Here is an 18,077-nt window from a genome sequence, read left to right as displayed (position 1 = left end):
AAAAAAAAAAAAAAAAAGAGAATGAACTTGAGAAAGACAAGCATAGGTATGAGATGGCAAGTTAGGAGGAAGAAATTACAGTGGCTTAAAACTAAATTTGTGGTGGAAATGGGGGAAAAAAAGATGGATTTGAGAAATATCCAGGAAGTACAATCAGTAAGATGGGATGAATGACGGGGTATGTCACCCCAAAGTGTCAAAGGACACACCTAGCTTGCTTTGGAATTACAGTTGCATTTCTTAAGGGACAGCATCTGGTGGTCCAGAAGGAGTGTGGGAGTGGAGTGTCAGGCAGTCATGCAGAAGCATTGACTGTGCCGTTGGATACAAGAGTTGGGAACTCAGAAGAGAGACCTGGCTGAGACAGAGACTTTGGACTTAATCAGCAACCAGTGGTAGGTGAAGCCACAGAATGGATAACATGACCTGGGGCTGCAGGAGGGGGTGGAGAGAAAAAGGAAGGTCTAGGAAGAGCCCAGAGAACTCCAACATTGAAAGATTTGCAGATGAGAAGCTAAAAGGAGGTTGAAAAAGCCAGACAGCAAAAGGAAAACGAGGCCCTGAGAACTCAGAGCGTATTTCAAGAGCTGTAAAGCCACATGTTTCAAGATCAATGGAAAGGAGGGACTGTCTGGCATTTATTGGTTTCATCAACATGGAAATCATTCATTTTAACAGCCACTCTTTTGGAAGCTTGCTGGAGATGGGAGTTAGACTAGGGTGCTCTGAGAGTGTGAAGAGGTAAAACAATAGGAAAACAGCAGCCGTTTCTGCAAAATGTGGCCCTGAAGGGGAAGGAAGAGAGATGATGTTAAGCAGAGGGAATAGGGGCTTGAGGAAGGATTTTTTTAAGGGGGACAGATTTGAGCATATTTAAATACTAGAGGGAAGGCTCTGTATTGGGGTTCTCAAGAAACAGAGCCAATAGGGTGTGTGTAAATAGAGAAATTTATTGCAAAGGCTTGGGTCACTGGTTATGGAGGCTGGAGACCCAGGGAAGACTCGACCATGCAGTTCCAACCCTAAGGGCAACTGCTGCAGATTCGTCTTGCTCCAGGGACCTTGGGCTTTTATTCCAGTGAGGCCTTCAACAAAATGGATGAGGCCCACTCCACCCATACTATGGAGGGCAAGGGGCTTTACCCAAATTCTGCCAATTTAAATGTTAATCACAATCGCATCCAAAAACACCCTCGCGAAAGTGACCAAATATTGCCACCACGGCCTAGTGAAGTTGACCCCTAAATTCATCATCACCGAGAGATGTGGAGGATACAGAAGAGGGAGGGAGGGGGCAGGGTTTTGTTTTGTTTTTGACACAGAGAAGCACCAGTCCTCCAGAAGCTCCCTCCGTACCCAGATGGCTCCATAAGGAACAACGAACGTGTCCTATTTCAATGCCATTCAGACCAACAAAGATGGCTTGTAACGTGATTTTTAAAGCCATATTCGTGACCACATTTAACACTTGCAATTACGACCAGGCCTGGTATGTGAGTTTGAGAACACATCGCCAAGGGGGCTAAACTGTTCTTTATAGTCAAGGGAGAGGAATTTGAGGTTGAGTGTTAGATCAGGTTCCTGGGGAACTAGGAAGGAGACAGGGAGAGGAAGGAGGCAACAGACACTCTCTTTCTGAAAAGGCTCTGGAATGTAAATCTCTCCTCTTTCTTCCAAACAAAAAATCCTGTCGCAGAGACAGGGTGGATTATTTGGGGGGGCCCTCAAAGAAACTTGAATTTCACAACTGGGTCAGAATTGTAACTTGGAGATAGCACATGGGAAAACTATTATTTTTCTCCAATTTTTATTTGTTTATTGTGTGTGTAGAGGGGGGTGGGGGGTAGAGACAGGGTCTTGCCATGTTTGCCAGGCTGATCTCAAACTTCTGAGCACAGGCAATCCTCCTGCCTTGGCCTCCCAAAGTGCCAGGATTACAGGCGTGAGCCACCGTGCCAGGCCCTCATTTTTTAAAATTTAATTTACATAAGGAAAAACGTACTGTTTTTAGTGGACCGTTCTGCAGATTTTGACAGGTAGGTACAATTGCATAATCCCTACCACAATCAAGATACAGGACAGTTCCATGCCCCGAAAATTCTCACATCTTCATTTTATTTTTATTTCTTAATTGACAAATAATAATGATACATATTCATGGGGTACATGGTGATATTTTGAAACATTTAATGTATGGTGATCCTATCAGGGTAATTAGCATATCCACCATCTCAAACATCTGTCATTTATTTGTGTTGGGAACATTTGATATCCTCCTCCTAGCTACTTGAAACTACGTATTATTGTTAAATATAGTCATCCACAGTGCTATAGAATAGTAGAACTTATTCTTTCATCTAGCTGTAATTCTGCATCCTATCTCCCCTTCTTCTACCCTTCCCATCCTCTAGTTATCCTCTGTTCTACTTTCCTCACATCCTCATTTTAAGAAACAAAATACTGATTGGAGAACTGAAAACAACCTCGATAATTGTTTTGGATGCTCACAGCAGTCATCTGACAAACTTGTTTAAAAAGGGGGTGGGGCAGACAAACTTAACATATATTTACTAATTATACCTGCAGTGTGACATCGTAATTGCACATATTGCATAAATGCTGGATGTATGCAGTTGTAAATATGCCTTCAAAATTCATTTTACTGGCTGGGCATGGTGACTCATGTCTGTAATCCCAACACTTTAGGAGGCCAAGGCAGGAGGACTGCTTAAGGCCAGGAGTTAAAGACCAGCCTGAGCAACATAGAAAGACTCTGTCTCTACAAGAAAAAAAAAAAAAGCCAGGTGTGGTGGGGTGCACCTGTAGTCCCAGCTACTCTGGAGGCTAAGATGGGAGGATCACTTGAGCCCAGGAGTTGGAAGCTGCAGTGAGCTGTGATCGCACCACTGCACTCCAGCCTGAGTGAAAGAGCAAGACCCTGTCTCTTTAAAAAAAACACACACACACACACACACACACACTTTACAGGCAATATTTATTGGTTGAAACAGTGGTGAAAGAAGCTCTCTCCAGCCTGTTCTAAGCAAAAGCAAAAAAATTTAAAAAAAAATTTTTTTAATTTGGGGAAAGTCATAGTCACACTTGGAACAGGATACACATCTTCATAGAACAGAAGCAACAGGAACATAGAACCATGGGGTGAGGCGAACGCAATGGCAAGCACAGCCTTCTGCGCTCCTATCAGAAAGCCAGTGGTGCAGCTGGAAAATCAGGGCTCTCAGTGCCCACATGAGGTGGGTGCGGAGTCAGAGAGCGTTGATTCAACCCTGCCACCTGCCTGGAGCCTCCAGGCCTGGGCGAACACGTGGACCATGAACGGAGTGTCTGGCTTCTTCCATGTGACATTGTGTTTGTGAGGTTCACCCACACTGCAACATGCCGTCAGTTCCAACATGCTATCAGTTCTTCATTCCTTTTTATGGCAGTAGAATGCTCCAGCATATGGATATGCGCTCCCCAGGCTTTTTACAATGAAATATTTTAGACATATAAAAAGATCCACAAAATAATACAATGAACAGCATGCGAGGAGTCCACAGCTTAGGGAGTAAAGCCTATTTGTCAATTACTCTATGCCTGTGGGAAGCACAGGCTTGCTGTCACGTTAAATAAGGAGGCAGCAGAAGTAGATGGGTGGGTTTGAGCTGCCCTCTTCACTCAGAAGTCCTTGTTTGACCTTGTCGTACTGTAGGGATGACCTTGTCGTACTGTAGGATGTCGTACAAAAATAACACTAAGTAAAAATAAAATAAGCTCAAATTTAGAAGCAATCAGGACGGTTCCAATTGAAGTGAGCATGAGGTATCACTTGGTATGCGTCAGAATGGCAACATTTATTTATTTATTTATTTATTTATTTAGAGATGGTTTTGCTGTGTCACTCAGGCTGGAGTGCAGTGACATGATCTTGGCTCACTGCAACCTCTGCCTCCTGGGGCTCAAGCAATCCTTCCTTCTCAGCCTCCTGAGTATTTGGGACTACAAGCACATGCCACCATGCCCAGCTACTTTTGGTACACATATATTTTTTGGTAGAGATGAAGTTTCACCATGTTTCCCAGGCTGGTCTCAAATTCCTGGGCTCAAGTGATCCATCTACTTTGGCCTCCCAAAGTGCTGGGATTTACAAGCGTGAATCACTGCGCCCGGCCAAAAATGTTTTTAAAACCCTGTCACTACAGGTGGGGGTGAGAAGAAAGGCGGACTCCTATAAGTGCTGGTGGAAATGGGGAACAGAAGGGTCTTTTTGGAGACAGTTGGCAGCATTTATGAACAGTCGACATATACTCTGGTCTTCGAATCTGACTCTTAGGAATCTATCCCATGGGAAAAAAACATACCACATTACCAAGTTTGTAATCATGAGTGAAAGAATGTTTGTCAGTGCAGCTTGTAAAGGCCTCAAATGGAAATGAGCGAAGCCTATCAGTAGGGCACAGCCGGATGAGGTCTGGTTCCTCCACGTCAATGAATAGTAAACAGCCATTTAAGAGAATATGTGAGTCACATTAGATATCATGCAGTGAATTTCATGTTAGAAAAGCATGATGCAAGGAAGTCTGTAAAATATTTTTCTGTTTATATTAAATAGGGTCTGCCCTCATTTATACTTTAATATATGTATGTGCACATAGCTGTGTATGGCATTGTATGACTGTGGAGAGAAGTGACTAATGGGAAGTGTGGGGATGGGGCCCTCATATGGTGGTGGTAGTAGGGAGGGTAGTTGAGGTGCCAAGAATAGCACGTACGACATGGTCCTGTTTACGTCAACTTACGTACATGGGTGTGTCTATTTAAACAGAAAAGGATTTTGTCAGGGTCAGGTGTGCTGGCTCAAGCCTATAGTCCCAGCGCTATGGGAGGTGGAGGCAGGCGGATCACTTGAGCCAAGAGTTGAGACCAGCCTGGGCAACATGACCAAACCCCATCTCTACAAAAAATACAGATATTAGCTGGGCGTGGCAGTGTGCACCTGTAGTCCCAGCTACTCAGGACTGAGGCAGGAGGATCGCTTGAACCCCAGAGGTTGAGGCTACAGTGAGCAGTGATTGTGCCACTGCACTCCAGCCTGGGCGACAGAATGAGATCCTGTCTAAAAAAAAAAAAAAATGTCATTAATGAGCTGTGACCTATGTTGAATACCTTTCCTGCATCTGTTGAGATGAGGTGATATTTTTTTCTTGTATATGTTAATGTCATGAATTACATTAAGAGATTTAGTGCAAAATCATTCTTGCTTTCCTGGGACAGACAAAACCTGTCCAGGACTTGTATAATTCGCACAGCTGGACTCAGTGGTACTGAGTGGGGTGCTGGTCTCTGATGTCTCACGACTCACCTGCCTTGCCTGCTCCAAGGCTCGGGGACCCAAGTCTCCCTGGGTCTGGCCACTCCTCCCTTCCCACCGAAGGACCAGCATCTGCCACCTCATGGACAATCCGCTCTAAATGCAACGTTGGGTTTTCACCATTAAAACGCAGAGTTTCTTAGCGGCTTCCAAGACAATTCACTTGCTTATCAAATGAGGCTCTTATCCTGAAATACACTCCGCGCACACACACACATATACACACGTGCGCGCGCAGACACAGAGCATCAAAGAGAACCAGATCTTTAGAAAAAGCAGAGTTCTGAACACTCATCTCCTCTCCCTCTTGAGACCCTGCCAAAATTACGGTAACAGAACTTAAAAAGAGAATAAACTGAACCTTATAAAGACAATGGGAGACGAGCAGCAGCAGATTTCAGCACATCGTGCAAGAAGAATGCCAAGAGGTGTAGGATCTCACCATCTCCTCACATTGCAGTGAGGGCTGGAGGCCAGCAGCTGCTTGGCTCACTTTCTCCTGACGGGTTCTGCTTAAAACGAGGCTGCTTTGGGCCAGGCATGGTGGTTCACACCTGTAATCCTAACACTTTGGGAGGCCGAGGCACGCGGATTGCCTGAATTGAGGAGTTTGAGACTAGCCTGGGCAACGTGGAGAAACCCCGTCTCTACTAAAATAAAAAAAAATTAGCGGGGCGTGGTGGCGGGTGCCTGTAATCCCAGCTACGCAGGAGGCTGAGGCAGGAGAATTGCTGGAACCCGGGAGGTGGAGGTTGCAGTGAGCCGAGATCGCGCCACTGCACTCCACCCTGGGCAACAGAGTGAGACCCCATCTCCAAACAAACAAACAAAAGCAAAACAAAAAAACACCAGGCTGCTTTGATGTCAACTCTTGCTGCGATCCTCAAGCCCCTCCTTCACCCCCAAGAAGCCTGCCTGTATCTTCCTGTACCTGGCAGGAGGTTCGTTTGACTCTGGCTCAGCATAATGGCCAAAGGCGGGCAGGGGCAAAGGGAGGGGTGAGGGCAGGGTGAGGACCTTCACGGAGAGAGAGACAGACAGACAGACAGGACAAATGATCATTTCAAAGCTTAATGTCTCAGGCAAACTGACAAAGCTACTGCATAAAGTCATTTTTTTTAATTAGGATCTAACTCATCAGGATTTAAATTTATTTTACTCTAATGTGTGGTTTTATTGAAATTAATTATATTTGCAAACACATTTATAAATCTTTTCTCATGAAAGTCAAATTCTGAGTGTCTTAAATTAATGCATTGATTAGTCTCTCTGTGACTGTAGAAGTGTTTTGTTTTGTGTTTTTAAAATTGTGGTAAAACAAGCAGAACATGCAATTTACCATCTTAACCATTTTTCGTGTACAGATCAGTAGTGTTAACCATAAATACACTGTTGTAAAATAGGTCTCTAGCATTTTTTCATCTTGCAAAACTGCACTTATTAAATGACAAATCCCTGTTCCCCTTCCCCAGCCTCTATTCTACTACCACTCTTGTACCTTGTTTGACTATTTTAACATCTCATATAAGTGGAGTCCTGCAGTGTTTTTGTCTTTTTGTGACTGGCTTCTTTTACTTTGCATCATGTCTTCAAAGTTTATCCATGTTCTAGCATAGGACAAGATTTCTGTCTTTTTTTGAAGACTGACTAACATTCCATTGTATGGCTAGACCACATTTTATTCATTGGAACACTGGTGGGCATTTAGGTAGCTTCCACCTCTTGGCTATTGTGAATAATGCTGCTATGAACATGGTGTACAAATATCTCTGAGATCCTGCTTTATTTTTCGGATATATACTCAGAAGTGGGATGATTACAGAATCATTGCAATAATTCTGTTTAATTTTTTAGGAACCTCCAAACTGTTTTCCATAGCAGCTGCGCTATTTTACATTCCCAGCAATAGGGCACAAAGGTTTACTTTCTCCACGTCTTTACCAACAATTGTCATTTTGTTTTTGTTTATAGGGCCCATCCTAATAGGTGTGAGATGATCAAGATTTAAATTTGTAATTTTGACCTTGAGATGATTTATACATAGTAAGATAAACATCATAGTTAAAAGCCACGTGTGTGTGCGCACGTGTGTGTACGCATAAGGAGGAGGAGGGAGAGAGGAGAAACAAGGGAGACTGCAGGTATAAAGTGCATATTTTTGCTAATTAGTCCTGAGAATATAACTGGAATTCTTTGGGAATGAAGGATTCAGTGCGACATAGTGGCAGACACCCAGGGAGTGGAGACAGACATTTTTTACTTTGCCATTGACTTGGGTTACTCTGGGGAATCATGTAAATTATCTGACTCTCAGTCTCTTCCTAGTGAGGATTAAAAGAAATATACACACAAAAGAAGGGAGCCTGGCGTGTATCAAACACTTGATTTTAAAATGCCAACTAGAATAAATAAAGCAAGACAGCAAGCGGGGCGGGGCTAGATCATTGCCAAGTTCAGCAGGTAGCAGAGTTCTCTGCTTTGCAGATGTTGCTGAATGGTTTTCTTTATTCTAAAATACAGATAAAGTTCACTTTACACAGTAGATGAGTTGAGATACTGTGCTTGTGGGGAAAGCTTTGTAATAAAGCAAATAAAATGTTTTCTGGGAACTCTACATCAAAGAATCCCATGGTGAAGTTAAATGCGATTTTTAAATATAAATAATGTATCTGATTGCTAACTGCATGTTTCGATAGTTAGCTACTTTCTTTCTCTCTCTCTGTCTTTCTCTTCCACCCTTTCTCCGTCTTTTTCTTTCCCATTCCCTTTCAAAAAGGACTTCGTATTGCCATATCAAAAATAAGATTAAAAGATACAGCAACCCCATTACTGGGTCTATACCCAAAGGAAAATAAATCATTCTACCAAAAAGACACATGCACTTGTATGTTCATCACTGAGATATTCACAATAGCAAAGACATGGAATCAACCCAGGTACCCATCAATGGTAGATTGGATAAAGGAAATGTGGCACATATACACCATGGAATACTATGCAGCCATAAAAAGAGTGAGATCATGTCCTTTACAGCAACATGGATGGCACTGAAGGTCATAATCCTAAGCAAATCAGTGTAGGAACAGAAAACTACATGCTGCGTGGTCGCGCTTATAAGTGAGAGCTAAACATTGAGCACACATGGACATAAATATGGGAACAACAGACACTGTGGACTACTAAAGGATGATGGTAGTTGGGTTAAAAACCTACCTATCAGGTACTATGCTCACTCCCTGGGTAATGAGATTCATACTTCAAACCTCAGATTTGTTCCCATGTAACAAATCTGCACATGTACTCCTGTATCTAAAATAAAGGTTGAATTAAAAAAAGATTAAAAGATAAATTGGAAGGAAAGGCAAAAAAGTATAGAAGAAAAATGTAAAGTTTGAGCAAATATTAATTCCCCAAACACAAATGTTATGACAAGAGCTTTTGTTAAAGGAAGGGTTAAAAAAAACTTTGACCTGAGCATCCTGGTGTCCAGTGCAAAGAGGCAAACATAATTCAATCCATCAAAGCCCAAAAAACAGAAAGAAAACACACACACACACACAGCCCAAAAAACTAAAAGCAAGCTGACTGCATGGTTTTGATCAGTGATGCCTGAAAATTTTTTTTCCTTAAAAGTGTTAAAAAAAAATTAAGAAGGGCACATCCTCAATAATATCCCTAAAATAAATATAACACTGAATTAAAAAAAAAATCAGTGAAGGCAGCAAACCATAGCCTAGTTAGTGCAGAAAATAGAATATTTTGCCTAAGTTATTGTTGATCCCATCTTGTCCTTGTGAGTTCAAGATCTTGTGTGATTCTCAGAATTGACTCATAAAAAAACAAAGACAAAGGGGGCCTTATTGAACATTAGGAACCCCATGCTTAACCTCAGAAATCCTACGGAAAATATTTGATTATTTAAATTTGATTACCACCTATAATCCCAGCACTTTGGGAGGCAGAGGCAGGAGAATGGCCTGAGGCCAGGAGTTCAAGACCAGCCTGGACAACATAGCTAGACTCCATCTCTATTTTTTAAAAATAAGTAAATAAAAAATAAAAATAAATTTGATTACCAAAAACATTAAACTTATGTATGATAAATACCATAAACAAAGTCAAAAGATAAATGATAAATTGCGAAAAGATTTGCCAACACCTATGGTAAAGAGAAAAATTGTGTCTTCTGAGAAGGCACCCTCCCCTGACTCTAATTTGCAGGTAAGTGTTGACAGTGTGGGGAAGACCCTCTACGGAAGATACAATGCTATAATTTTTGGATCTTATAAAATGTCTGTGAAAGCCTGTCTCCCAGAATCAGCCTTATCTAGAGACAGGGCTCAACTTCCAAGCTGTTGGGACACCCTGGAGCCTGTAACATGTCCATGTTCAGGCAGGCCTATGGCCTCTACCTTGGTTCCTGATGCTTTAGTACCAAACTGATGCAATAGTAGTTGGTCATGGCTATGAGGCTGGGGCTGGGTGGACCGGTTCTGGGCACCCCACTTGGGCAATCTCTTCCTAACACAGGTTTTGGCTTCCCGTTTTGACTTATAGATAATACCCTTATATGCTTATTGCCTGCTCGAACTTTCCGAGGATCTCTCACAGGACTTCAGTCTCACCATGTCTAGGATAAGACATGCCAGTCTTTTCCCCTGAAGCCCCTCCTCCTGTTCCCTATCTCCCCTGGAAAGAGTCGCCACCACTCACCTGCTCAAGCCCCAAGCTGGGCGGGACCCACACTTCCTTCTCTTTTGCTTCCCTGCAGGTCTGTTGTGTCACCGGTCTGTTGATTCTGACTCCATTATTTTTCCAGTGTCCCTCAACTTTCCTTTCTTCCTGCTGCTCCTCCCTTGGTTTGGTCACTATACTCTTTCTGAAATGCAAATCTGATCAGACCATATTGTGAATAGTGCTGTGATAAACATACAAGGGCAGGGTTTTTGTTTTTTTGGTTGGTTGGTTGGTTGGTTGTTTTCTGAGACATAGTCTCGCTCTGTCACCTAGGCTGGAGTACAGTGGCATGATCTTGGCTAACTGCAACCTCTGCTTCCTGGGTTCAAGTGATTCTCCTGCCTCAGCCTCCCGAGTAGCTGGGACTACAGACACTCACCACCACGCCCGGCTACCTTTTGTATTTTTAGTAGAGACAGGGTTTCACCATATTAGCCAGGCTGGTCTCGAACTCCTGATCTCAAATAATCTGCCAGCCTCGGCCTCCCAAAGTGCTGGGATTGCAGGCGTGAGCCACCGCACTCAGCCACTTTTAATTTATATTAAACCAGAATGTATTACCATTAATGCGTTAATATCTTTCACTACTAAATACTGAAAATAAATTGAAATTATTTCTGTAGAAGATTTGTCCTGGCAATGTTAACTTCACAGCAGACTGACACCACGTGGCTCACATTTCAGACACAATGGAAAAGCAGATCCATGCTGGTGTTAGTGTGCAATCTTGTCCTACACTAAAGAGTCAGGGTCACCTTGGAGTACATTTAATAAAAAAGCAAAGAGCATACAGAGATTTACAAGAATTTTAAAGACAAAAAAAAAATGGTCCTCTTATGTTGTCCCAACAATAAACTCAAAAGTCTATGACAAATAGAGGTTCTGATGAGTTGTTTATAAATTCTTTAGATTTGGTATAATTATACTGAAAGTGGAGTTCATTTGAAGTCTTCAAAAAAAAGTGCCAGTGCCTGTTAATCCTCAAATGATGCTTGTTACAGTTTAACATTTCTATTAAGTGCATGCATTGAATTACTCCTTACCCAAGCACAGCAGCTGCTCCTTACCACTTATTGTTAAGGGCTTTAACTGGCCGTCTTCAACTTCTAGCCTTTCTTGACCATTCTCAACAATTCTCTTTGTAGTCTCTTGAAGTCAAATTTAAGTGCAAATATGTTACATAAACAAGGTAATGCTATGAAACATTATTAACAGCTAGACATAAATTTGTTTCCAAAATGAAACCTAGGGATTCTGGAGCTGGGAGAAAGAGCCAGAGGCTTGGTAAGCATGGGTCCTGCCGTGGGACCTGTGTGAGAATCCCTGTTCCTTGGAAGGGGATTAGGGGAGCTGTGAGGGATAAAGGGGAGGTGAAAAAAAAAGGAGAGTGTATTCGTTCATTTTCACACTGCTATAAAGACACGCTTGAGGCCGGGCGCGGTGGCTCAAGCCTGTAATCCCAGCACTTTGGGAGGCCGAGACGGGCGGATCACAAGGTCAGGAGATCAAGACCAGCCTGGCTAACACAGTGAAACCCCGTCTCTACTAAAATACAAAAAACTAGCCGGGCGAGATGGCGGGCGCCTGTAGTCCCAGCTACTCGGGAGGCTGAGGCAGGAGAATGGCGTGAACCCGGGAGACGGAGCTTTCAGTGAGCTGAGATCCGGCCACTGCACTCCAACCTGGGCGACAGAGCGAGACTCCGTCTCAAAAAAAAAAAAAAAAGAAAAAAAAGAAATGCTTGAGACTATGTAATTTCTAAAGGAAAGAGGTTTCATTGACTCATAGTCCTGCATGGCTGGGAAGGCCTTAGGAAACGTAGTGATTTTTCTGTCATTAACCATTTTCGTAGAAGTTGATATCAATTTGAAGTTGCTCATCCCACTACCACCAAATGATGTAGAAGAGAATGAAGTGAGGTCCCCCTGGCCTAGTGACCCAAATGAAGTAAATCCTCTATCAAAAGAAGAAAAATCCATTTCTAAAAGATGGAAATCCACTGAATGTGGAGAAAAACGACCCCGCCCCTCAGCTTCTGCTTCTTCAGGGACCCCTTCGATTCCCAAAAAAGTCCTCAAAAGGGTCTTCAAAGAAGTCAAATGAAAATGGGTCTCTTTCACCAAAAAATTCCCTGAAGACATCATCTGGGTTATGGAATGTGAAGCCAAAATCAAATGGACCATCAAAATGACTTCCACCTCCCCCTCCACCAATTCATCCTTCTTTGCCATATTTGTCATAGATGTCCCGTTTCTTAGCATCTGACAGCACCTCATAACACCTGTGCTACTTGTTTGAATTTTCTCTCTGCTTCCTCTTTATTCTAAGGATTTTGATCTGGGTGCCACTTCAGAGCCAGTTTCTCATATGCCTTTTTAACATCCTCGGGTGAGGCATGACTCTACACACCTAGAACTTCCTACTAATCCACCATGTTTTAAGAGATTGTTGGAATAGCTCCAAGGACAGAGGCGGCTGGTGGTGGGATGCAGGGGAGGCCGCATGGCGGCCCAGATCTCCTCCCGCCTCCAGGCACTGTTGTGCTGGCGGCAGCGGCTCCTGGTGCTTTCCTTTCCCTCATTTTTGAAATTTTAATTTTGAAAAAATGAGATGGGCTCTTGCTGTATTGCCCAGGCTGATCTCAGAGTCCTGGCCTCAAACGATCTTCCCAGCTCGGCATCCCAATCATGCTGGGATTATAGGCATGGGCCACCAAGCCCAGCCAGAAATGCCACTGATTTTTGTATATTGGTTTTGCATCCTGCAACTATATTCAATTCATTTATCAAATCTAAGATTTTTGGTGGAATCTTTAGATTTTTCTAGACATAAGATCATGTCATCTGCAAACCGGGACAATTTGACTTTCTCTTTTTCAATTTGGATACCTTTGATCTCTTTCTCTTGCCTGATTGCCCTGGCTAGGACTTCCAGTACTATGTCGAATAGGGCTCTCCTACCTCTTTGAAGGCACTGTACTTTGTGGCTTCGAGGCTTTTAATCAGACTGTTCTTTCTGCCTCATTTGTTCCTCTCTCTGTCTTCACTTGACTAAGAATTACCTTCAGGTCACTTCTTTAAGGGAGACCGCCCATCCCGTGGAACTCTGTACTTTGTGCTTCATGCCAAGTTGTTTTGCAGAAGGTCTGTACCACCTCTGCACTCCTACGAGCAACTATTGTCCACTTTTAAATCTCAGCCATTTTGTTAGGCAAGTGATAGTGTCTCATTGTTGCCTTAATATGTATTTTCTTTGAGTCTAGTGAGATTGGACGTATTTTTATGTGTTTTCTGTCCATTTGAGTTTTTCTTTTGCGGCTTTCCAACTTCCCTCTTCCATTTATGTTTCTGTTGGTGTGATCATAGCATTAGCATTCACCTAACAGCATGGCTGCCACATGCCCACCATTAACATATGTGAGGTGGTTATTAGGGGCTGGATCGCGCCTCCCCAAATTCACCATTGTTGAAGCTCTGGGATTATATTTGGAGACAGGACTTTTAAAGAGGTGATTAAGTTAGAAGGAAGTGGTTAGCCTGATCCTTAATCCAATCTGACTGATGTCCTCACAAGAAGAGATTAGGACGCTCGGAAAGAGACACCACAGATGCACACGAACTGAGGCCATGCGAGGACACGGCCAGAAAGCTACTTCTCTGCAAGCCAAGGGAAGAGGCCGCGGAAGAAACCAAATCCACTGATACCTTGATCTTGGACTTCTTCTATTTTATTTATTTATTTATTTTGAGACAGAGTCTTACTCTGTGGCCCAGGCTGGAGTGAAGTGGTGCAATCTCAGCTCACTGCAGCCTCTGCCTCCAGGGTTCAAGCAATTTTTCTGCCTCAGCCTGGCAAGTAGCTGGGATTACACGTGCCCACCATCACACCCTATGAATTTTTTTTTTTTTTTTTGAGACAGAGTCTCGCTCTGTGGCCCAGGCTGGAGTGCAGTGGCGTGATCTCAGCTCACTGCAACCTCCGTCTCCAGGTTTCAAGCAATTCTCCTGCCTCAGCCTCCTGAGTAGCTGGGACTACAGGCATGTGCCACCATGCCCAGCTAATTTTTTTGTATTTTTAGTAAAGACGGAATCTCACCATGTTGGCCAGGCTGGTCTCGAACTCCTGACCTCGAGGGATCCACCCCACTTTGGCCTCCCAAAGTGTTGGGATTACAGGTGTGAGCCACTACACCCGGCTGTAATTTTTGTAATTTTAGTAAAGATGGGGTTTCACCATGTTGGCCAGGCTGATCTCTAACTCTTGGTTTCAAGTGATCTACCGCCTCAACCTCCCAAGGTACTAGGATTACAGGTGTGAGCCACCACCCCTGGCCATGGACTTCTAGCCTCTTGAACTTTGAGAAGTTAAATTTCCATGGTTGAAGCTGTCCAGTCTGTGTGGTACTTTGTTATGGTACCCTTAGCAAACACGGCAGTGTTCCAGGCACTGGGGTTTCAGCATCAGAGAAGACAGACACAGTCCCTGCTCTGATGGATTAGAGCAGGAGGCAAAAAATAAGATCTAATATAAACCTCTGCATCTTATTATATTTATGTCAAATTAGAAATGCCTGTTTATAGTAAGACATAAATAAGATAGAAGGAAATAAATAATAGTGGTGATAGGGTAGGAATAAAATAAATAGGGTGGAGTCATGGAGTGTGATGGGGGCTTGCTAGGGAGGTCTGGAAGGCGGAAAAGGTCTCTCCAAGGGGGTAAGACCTAAACTTGTGCTGAGGTGTGAAGACAGGAAGAAGCCAGCCACGCAGAGGTAGAGACGGGCAGGTATGCAGCGCAGAGGCCCTGAGGTAGCCATTGTGGTTCCAGGAGTTCAGAGCTTGTAGCTGCATCGCTGTGACCTCAACCTCGGTCTTCACATAGCTTTTTCCTCTGTGTGTCTGGTCTTCCTCTGCTTCTCTCTTATGAGGACACTTGTGGTGGCATTTGGGACCCTCCCAGATAATCCAGGACAAGCACCTCATCTCAAAATCCTTACCCTAATCACACCTGCAAAGGCCCTTTTTCCTTATTAGGTAGTATGAGGTTGGTGCAAAAGTCATTGAGGTTTTTGCCATTGGAAGTAATGACAAAAACTGCAATGACTTTTGCACCACGTTAATATTTACACGTTCCAGGGATTAGGCCCTGATATCTTTGGGTGGCCATTAGTCGATCTATGATCATGTGGCTGAGGATAGGAAGAAGGTGGGCTCTGATGGAAACATATGAATGTCAAGGAGAAGCAAAGATGGGGTAAAGAAGCAGCAGGGGGGCCGGGCGCGGTGGCTCAAGCCTGTAGTCCAGCACTTTGGGAGGCCGAGACGGGCGGATCACGAGGTCAGGAGATCGAGACCATCCTGGCTAACACGGTGAAACCCTGTCTCTACTAAAAACTACAAAAAACTAGCCGGGCGAGGTGGCGGCGCCTGTAGTCCCAGCTACTCGGGAGGCTGAGGCAGGAGAATGGCATAAACCCGGGAGGCGGAGCTTGCAGTGAGCTGAGATCCAGCCACAGCACTCCAGCCTGGGTGACAGAGCGAGACTCCGTCTCAAAAAAAAAAAAGAAGCAGCAGGATCACACCAGGGCGGACCATAATAATCTTAGAGATTTTGATCTCTAAGAGCAATGGGACACAATGACAGGTTTGGAGGTTTGGCAGGGGAGAGAGTGAACCAATTTCTGTTTTACAGCTGTGTGGAGGGAAGTGGAATATACAGTCTCTAAAGGACATTTATGTTCTTTTTTTCGAGACAGTCTCGCTCTGTTGCCCAGGCTGGAGTTCAGTGGCGTGATCTCGGCTCACGGCAACCTCCACTTCCCAGGTTCAAGGGATTCTCTTGCCTCAGCCTCCCAAGTAACTGGGACTACAGACATTTGCCACCATGCCCAGCTAATTTTTTTTTTTTTAGTAGAGATGAGGTTTCGCCACATTGGCTAGGCTGCTCTTGAACTCTTGGCCTCAAGTGATCCGCCCACTTCGGCCTCCCAAAGTGCTTGGGTGACAGGCGTGAGCTGCTGCACCCGGCCATGAGCTGCTGCGCCCGGCCCTTCTAAAGGATATTTCTTCATGTCGGTTTGTGGTCTCTGCAAGCCGCAGATGTGGAGGGCAGAGAAGATGGGCGACCCCGTGAGAGGCCAAGGCATGCCCTCCGCTGGTCAGCATGGCCACTCTTTGTAACCTTCCAGGTGTGGTCATCTCAGAAAGTGAGAGGCACAGGTGGGAAGCAGTGAGCCCGGTGGTCCGGAGCCAGGACCTTGGAGCCAATCTGCTTGGGAGAAATCCTGGTTCTGACACTTAGTCACACAGACTTAGGCAAGTCGCCTAATCTCCTGCACCTGATTTCTTCTTCTTCTGTAAATAGTATCAGCAGCTGCACTTCTGGCTACCCCCAAAGAAGTGAAAGCAGGGGCTGGAAGGGATGCTTGCCCACCCATGTTCACAGCAGCACTATTCAGAATAGCCAAAAGGTGGAAGCAATTCAAGTGCCCATCGAAGGACGAATGGATGAACAATGGGGGCTGAATGTACAAGGGAATATTACCTAGCTTTAAAAAGAAACGAAATTTGGGCACATGCTACTTACAACATGGATGACACTTGAGCATGTTATGCTAAGTGAAATAAACCAGACACAAAAAAACAAGTACTGTGTGATTTCACTTATATGAGGTACCTAGGGGAGTCAAGTTCATAGAGACAGAGTGTAGATGGAGTTGCCAGAGGCCGGGGAAGGGGAGGGGGGAATTATTGCTTAATGGGCATAGCGTTATGGTTTTGCAAGATGAAACCGTTCTGGAGGTGGATGGTGGTGATTATTGCACAATGATTTGTGTGCATTTAATTGGCACTGGACTGTATACTTACAAATGGTTAAGATGGCAAATGTAATGTAGATTTTACCACAATAAAAAAGGAGGGGGATGATAATAGCATCTGTTTATTGTGAGGATTAACTGAGCTGGTATGTGTAGAGTATGCTTCTGGGCAAAAATTCTACCTTTTGCCCAGAAGCACCAGGTGCTCAGTGAACGTCAGTTATGATGGTTCTCTAAACACATTCACCTTAGTGAGATGCATGCTTATTTTATTTCTATGTTTATTTTTTTTTGAGACAGGGTCTTACTCTGCCGCTCAGGCTGGAGTGCAGTCGTGTGATCACCGCTCACCATAGCCTCGACCTCCTGGGCTCAGGTGACCTCCCACCTCAACCTCCTGAGCAGCTGGGACTACAAGCATGTGCCACTACACCCCGCCAATTTTGTTGTGTTTTTTTGTAGAGGTGGGGTTTCGCCATGTTTCCCAAGCTGGTCTTGGATTCCTGGTCTCAAGTGATCCTCCTGCCTTGGCTTCCCAGAGTGGTGGGATTATAGGGGTGAGCCACCATGCTGGGCTCATTTTGTAAACAATTGTCCTTAAGAGTCCACCATCTGGGCTTGTCCCCACATGATCCCTCATGTGAACCCCCAGTAGCCACGATAGTTGCTTCTGAGGCATCTGTCATTCTCCCCTGAAAATAGGCCAAATCAGTTAACTTTCACTTAAGAGTTTTTAACCTTAGTTATAAATTAATCCATGTTGTCGACAAAACTTGAGCCAAGACTCAGCTGACAATAGTCAGAAGTACCTCAAGTGCTTAGGTATTATTTGGTCTGAGGACGGTTGGGTAATCCAGGTCTCCCATCAGGGAGCAAACTCCAGCCAGCCCTGAGAGGCAGGAGGTGCTTGGACTGAACTTGGGGCTGGGTGCCAGTGCCAGGCACCCTGGGTCTGGGCAGCACCCTTTTCCTGGCTTTCTGATCTGGTGACGACCCCAGTGCTGTTATTTATTTATTTATTTATTTATTTATTTATTTATTTATTTATTTATTTTGAGATAGGGTCTTGCTCTTTTAGCCCAGGCTGGAGTACAATGGTAAGATCTCAGCTCATTGCAACTTCCACCTGCCAGTTCAAACGATCCTCCCTAC

The 18,077-nt window shown here is 44.2% G+C and overlaps 1 pseudogene; it reads right to left on the bottom strand.

The window, feature by feature from the left end:
* The window catches only part of LOC105526775, a 21,271-nt pseudogene extending 8,766 nt beyond the window's left edge, over positions 1 to 12,505 (bottom strand).
* Between the last annotated feature and the right edge of the window lie 5,572 nt (positions 12,506 to 18,077).

Source organism: Colobus angolensis, unplaced genomic scaffold (assembly GCF_000951035.1).
Source record: "Colobus angolensis palliatus isolate OR3802 unplaced genomic scaffold, Cang.pa_1.0 Scaffold6, whole genome shotgun sequence".
NCBI classification, from domain to species: domain Eukaryota; kingdom Metazoa; phylum Chordata; class Mammalia; order Primates; family Cercopithecidae; genus Colobus; species Colobus angolensis.
This window is presented reverse-complemented; position numbering and strand designations above follow the sequence as displayed.